Raw genomic sequence first — 6,000 nt, 5'->3', positions numbered from 1 at the left:
AGAAGCAGTAGGAATAGCAGCAGTCTGACAAGTAAATAATAGTGCAGCTGAGATACTGGAAAAGAGAACTCATGCTGCTGCCAGGGAATCCAGGACTTCACATCGGGTCATTCATTCTATGTGGCAGTGAGGGTGCTCCCAGCAGTGAACTTGAAGTATGAAAGAGGCTGGTCCCCAGTTATAGAGAAGAAGGCTACAAAGAGCCCCTCACTGCTGGCTCTGCTCTGTGCACAGGGACATGAAGCCTTGGATCTAAAACAAGATGCTTCCATATGCATGGAAGTGAAGGCAGCTAAGTAATGTTTGGACTCACAGGGCATTTGGTCGTGACCACAGCTCAAGACATGCTGCCATTGGAGTAAATCAGCTCAGTCTAGGTCTCCTCTGGCTGTGAGGGGAGATGCACTCAGGGACCAAGCACTGGCAGAGGGTAGAGAATGAGAAAGAGTTACCGAGCCTGTCACTAAAAGCAGAATTTCCAGGGGCTGTAGAGCTTATGGGCTAGGCAAGAGGGAAGGAGTCCCTTCTGCACTGGAAGGGCATGTGCAGCCTGTCTCCTGACCATCCAAACTCAACCACTGGCTCCTGGACTGCTGAGTGAAGCAACACTTCTGCACATGCAGACACCCCAGGCTTTGTGTCCATCTTGCTGGGTCACTGCTTCCATTAAGCCTCCTGCAGCAATTCTGCTCCTTCAGAAGAAACATGGACATCTGGGGAAAAAAATGCTTTGCACTGCCTGAAAATGAAGGTGTGATCCTGTGCCTCAGAGGATGAATGAGGTGAAAGCCACTATCCCCACAGTGTGCAGGAACTGATCCCTACCACAGGTCCCAGTCTGCCACAGACATCGTAAATCTGATGGAGAGGGGAGAGGGATCTGCTCTGCTGCCAGCTTGAGTCCCTGTGTACCCAATGAGCCTTTCCCTCATTAAGTACTTCTGAATGAGGCAAAAAATGTGTTACCACCCCCTGTACCAGCAACTGGGGAATTCTGAAACTTTAAATATTTCCAGAGCTAAAATATGACGCCTGGTACAAAACCCTGTCACTTTTTCTTTGCAAGTCTGGCAATACTGCACAAGCACAAATAGAGACTTAGACATGCTCTTATTTTTTAACCCCCTGCATCGCACATTCCATCAGCAGGGTCCAGGAAGAAATGCAGAGCATTGGTATTTTCATTGTTGATGGTTGTTTTGCCGTGTGGAGAGAGTTCCTGAATGGCCACGGTGAGACCCCAGGGTCATGCAACAGAGACAGAATTCAGCCAACTGCTGGCACCCACCTCAGCTGGGACAGCTGTGGGGAGGATGCTGCACATTGACCCCAGCCAGCAGCAAGGGTTCTGCCCTGTACCTGCCCACAATCTGGGTTTCTGCAAGGGGCAAACTCAAAAGGAAACAAAGGGGCACTGATGCAGCACGTATCATTATGAAATTTCTCTGAACTAATGTCTCAGTTTAATTCAGTCACGGCTTTCTGTATATGGGTCTGGTGTGGCTGTCTGATGTCTATCTTGATTTTAAAAAGTCGGTGTCTGAACAGATGACTGTAGCTCCAAAAAGGTTTAAGGTCCTTTGCCTGCAGTCACTGGCTGCATTCCTAAACTGTCGTTTAAAAAGAGTCCACTAAATCAAAAGCCAGGTAAATCAACAGAGCACTCAACATCGTAATGAGACTGGTTATAAGGTAAATTACAACATTATTCAAACACACAAAATTTCTCCTCTGGCATTTGTCTTGCTAAGTGCAATGCACCTTAAAAGTGGTGAAATGATTTCTGGCAGCCTGTGAAAGAGCCTGTGTCAGGGGGATGGGAGACTGAACCCAGCCTCTGCCTTTGCACCAGCTTCCAACTCTGGGCAGCAGCCGGCCACTGCTCAGGTGTGCTCCCTGCCTTGTTTGAAAGGTTTATGGATGGGTTTTCAAAATGGTGCTGTACCAGCCATAAACACTGGCCATGCTCTGTCTCTGTTTCCAGCAAATCTTGTTATAATTTTCAAAGCAGGAGACGAGAAAGACTTTAATTAGGTCCTTGGTTAGGGAGGCTTGAGACTTATAAATATTTTGTTACAATGAATGAAATACTGAACAGATGCTGATGCTTTTGAAGCTGCCAAGACCCAAAAGATGGGCATACAGACCCTAAGGAGATGACCACTATTATAAATGTTAGATATAAAAGGCTGTAAGGATACAAGGGCAAGGAGCCCAAAACAGGACAAAAATTCCATTCAGAGCATGGGTGGCTTTTTCTGATACATATTTTGGATTATGGGATTCTGCACACTTACTGTAAGAAGATGTTTGATATTGGTAAACACTGGAAAGAGGGGCTCCCCCCTCCCCCACCCTGCTTTCCAAACACTTCTGTGTAGACAAAGCTGAAAGTTTTCATTTTACAGGACATGGCCCGAAGAAAAAATTTGCCCCAAGTCTTGCAAGCAGCTCAGGGTGCCAGTCAGGCGCAGTCTGTTGTGCAGTGCTACTGACCTAAACCTTTTGGTGGGGTGAGAACGAAGGAGTTTTGCTTGAATTAGAGGTTCCCGGATAAGTACTGTGGCTACTGTGTGCAAAGGTTCATGCAAACCATCCCTCCTAGACTACTGAGGCCCTACAAAAAGGAGAGGAAAGAAAAATAGAGGAGGAAATGCACAGACTCACACAACTTCACATTATATGAAACTAATCCAGTGAATACGAATCAGACTCTTTGGTGATTAAAACATCCTGTATAAATACTCTGCAGTATTTTTTTAAGGATAACACTACATGCAAGAGCTGAGAACAGGGGACGGATTTAGTGCTTTGCTTGCAAAGAAGAGCAGAAGAGGTAAATTGTAGTCAAAAAGTGCCCACTGAAGCCTGCATCATTTGGCTCCTTCCTGGAGAAAAGGTGTGGTGTTTGTGGCTGGAGGAAGCAAGTGTCAGATGGCCAAGCTGCACAGGGAATGCCAGCACAGCTCTGGGACCCACAGGCAGCTCCAGCATTGAGGGGCTCAGCCCAGCAATCACCAGCAGTGGGAAGTACTGCGATTCTGGGGCACCACTCTGCAGGTCTGGGAGAGGAGAGAGAGGGGAGGCTCCTTTCCTACTCTCCGTCCTTCTGTAATGAACCAATTTTTTTTCTTCTTCTGATTTCTCTAGTACAAACTGATTGCTGTCAGGGCAGTGGAAAATGGATGGGAACCCAAAAAGGCTGGGTCCCAAGGCTGAGGCTCTGTGGCCTGCTCTGTCCCCCTTCTTAACAAACTCTTATCCCAGTCCAGAGGCTTTCCCTTGGGACAGCTGCAGTACACCAAGTGCACTGTCTCCCACAAGCACCGCCTTGACGTGCAGTCGCATAGACGAGTCTCTCAGCCTGACCCAGGCCACACAAGCCACTGTGTGCTGTCTCAGCCACGGAGGAAAGGTATAGCAGGGCAGCTGATTAACCCAGTTTCTGGTTAATTCTAGCAAGTGTTTTGTTTTCAAGCACAGCTGCCTCTGTGGAGGGGAAGGGAAGCAGCAGCTCACCCCATCCTTGCAGTGGGACATGCGGATGGAGAGGGACTGCCCAGGGAGCCCGTACAACTCCGTGGCAGATGTGGATGGTAAAAAGAGAGGGCCCAGCAGAAGTATTCCTGTGGAAAGCTGGAGAAAGCTGGCTGCATGGCAGTGACAGGGGGGAGACATGTCCTGGCACAGCACTGGTGCCAAGGGAGGATTTCTAGCTGGGATGCATGCCTGAAGAGCCCTGTGTGGAGCAGAACCTGCTGAGGTCCCACCAGCTCTGCTGGGATTTACCCATGAGGGATTAGGACTGGTCAGTGAGGGACTAGATTTGGACAGCGGGAGCCTTATGTCTGGTCTTAGTGCCTGAACTGGCACGCAGTGATACCCACAAAGGGAAAAGAACAGTGATGGGGAGGGAGGCACCAGTAGCAGACACATCTCCCTGTTGTCCACTGCTGACCTCTCCCACATGTGGGCTGTGATGGTCAGCATGTCATGCAGGGGCCCAGGGAGCTGTTTAGAATGAAGCTAGATGTGAAGACCTGCTTCTTGCATCTTCCCTGGGAGGGGAAGAAGCTCTCCATAATCATCAGCCCTGTCTCAAAAGCCACCGGGGAGGCTGATACTGGTCCCTGCTAACTCAGCACCAGAGGTCACTAAAAAGTACTCCGAATACTTTCATAACTTTTTTTCCCCTCATTTTTTAAGCTTGTTTTACTTCTGTTGAAAAAAGGCGTCCTAAAGTTCAAAATAATGAAGGCCAACGGTGGCCGAAGCCATTACAGGCAGGATTTAGGGAGGAGATGTAGGGAAGAAAAGCAAAGAGGGCCAGCCGGTGTGCGAGCCTCAGGATCAGAGTCCTGTGGCAGCACAGGACGAGAGACCTAGCATCGGGGATGTGGCTTTTAGAAGCGCCGGGGTGCGTTTGCTACAATGATCCACTGAAACAACAGCCGTCTAAAAATAAGGTTGTTTTCTGTACTAAGCTCCTTTTAACTTCGTTAGTCATCACCGACTCCCAAAATAAGCTCCGTGTAACAGTCTCTCCTAGTAGCGGCTGTAAACAAACTCGGAGAGGCGGGATGGAGGCGCAGGGCCGAGGGAAGCGGAGGCGGGGCGGCCCCGGGGCGGCCCCGCGGGGCTGCGGGGGCGGCGGGGCCGGGAGCGGCGGCGGGGCCGGGGCGGGAGTCGGGGGCTGCAGCGGGGCCCGCGCTGAGCCGCCGCTGCCGGCTGCCCGCGCCGGCTGGCGGGGCCTTGGAGCGGCGCCACGGTGGTCCGGGCAACGGCATTAAACAGGAGGAAACAGACGGGGGATTCCGTCATTTCGGCGGAGACCGGGCGGGGGGGCGGGGGACGGCAGGAGAGTCCCGCCGAGAGCAGCGCGGCTCTCGCCCGCCCCCGCCCCAGCCTCCCGGGAAGCAGCCGGGATCTTCCCCCCTCCTCCCCCCACGCCGGGCAGCCCCGGCAGCCGCGCCGGTGGGCGCGGGCCCGGGCACCGCGGGCCCCCGAGCGCCGCCCCGTCGGGGGCACGGGGGAGGTGCCCTCAGCGCCGCCCCGCGCCCTCCCCGCCCCGCGGTGCCCCCTGGCGGCGCCCCGGCGTCTCGCGTGCGCCACGTCCGGGTGCCGCGCGCCGCGTGCTTGAGGGGAGGCTCCGAAAGGCCGCTGGGGGCTGAAGGCTTCCCCCCTTTGTTCTCCTGTTCGGTTTTCCTTGAAACAAAAGCATCGCCCTCTTGGTTCAGGTTTTGGGGTTTCCCCACCCGACGGAACGGCGAGGTCGGTGGAGGGTGCTGCGCTCCCCGCCGGGCGCGCTCCTTGCTGGGCACCGTCTTCCGCCGCTCTTCAGTAGAGGAGCCCGCCCCGAAGAACCAGCCGCGGGCTCCCGTTCCCTAGAAGCAGACAAGATTTCTTTTATACTGTGTTTATTTCCAACCACACATGGGTGTCAGGGACTAGATTTATGATTTTTTTTTTTCTTCACACACCAGATATATGCTCAAAACCAGCCCAACTGGCCCTCATGTCCCATTCCAAAAGTTTGATTCCCTCCTGCCAGCTGGGGGGCAGAGGGAGGACGGAGAGGGAGCGGGGGATGAGGGGGAGCAGGGCTGGGAGTGAGGGCGGCGCGGCCCCTCTCAGCAGCTCCCGTCCGGGAGGCTCCCGCCTCGGCCGGGGTATCACGGCCGCGTCGGGGGCCGGGACGGGGCATCCCGGAGATGAGAGGTGGGAGGAGGAGTCGCAGTGGGATGGAAATCTCTTCTTCTCCCTGCTACGAAGTGATGAGACACAACTGTGTTGCTGAGATATTTACAGAATAATAATAAACAATAATAATAAATCTGGAGCGACTGAAACCGAGTCCGCGGGTCTGTTAGTAATTTAGCAGAATGGGATTTTCCTTTCTCTCGCCTGCCAGTTGATGCTCTTTTCCAAATTTCCACAGCGGGGGAAGCCTGCGATTTTTTACATAATGATTTCAGCATGCGAGGCTGCCTCGCCTTTTTT

This window comes from Agelaius phoeniceus, chromosome 1 (genome assembly GCF_051311805.1).
Source record: "Agelaius phoeniceus isolate bAgePho1 chromosome 1, bAgePho1.hap1, whole genome shotgun sequence".
Taxonomy (NCBI): domain Eukaryota; kingdom Metazoa; phylum Chordata; class Aves; order Passeriformes; family Icteridae; genus Agelaius; species Agelaius phoeniceus.
This window is presented reverse-complemented; position numbering follows the sequence as displayed.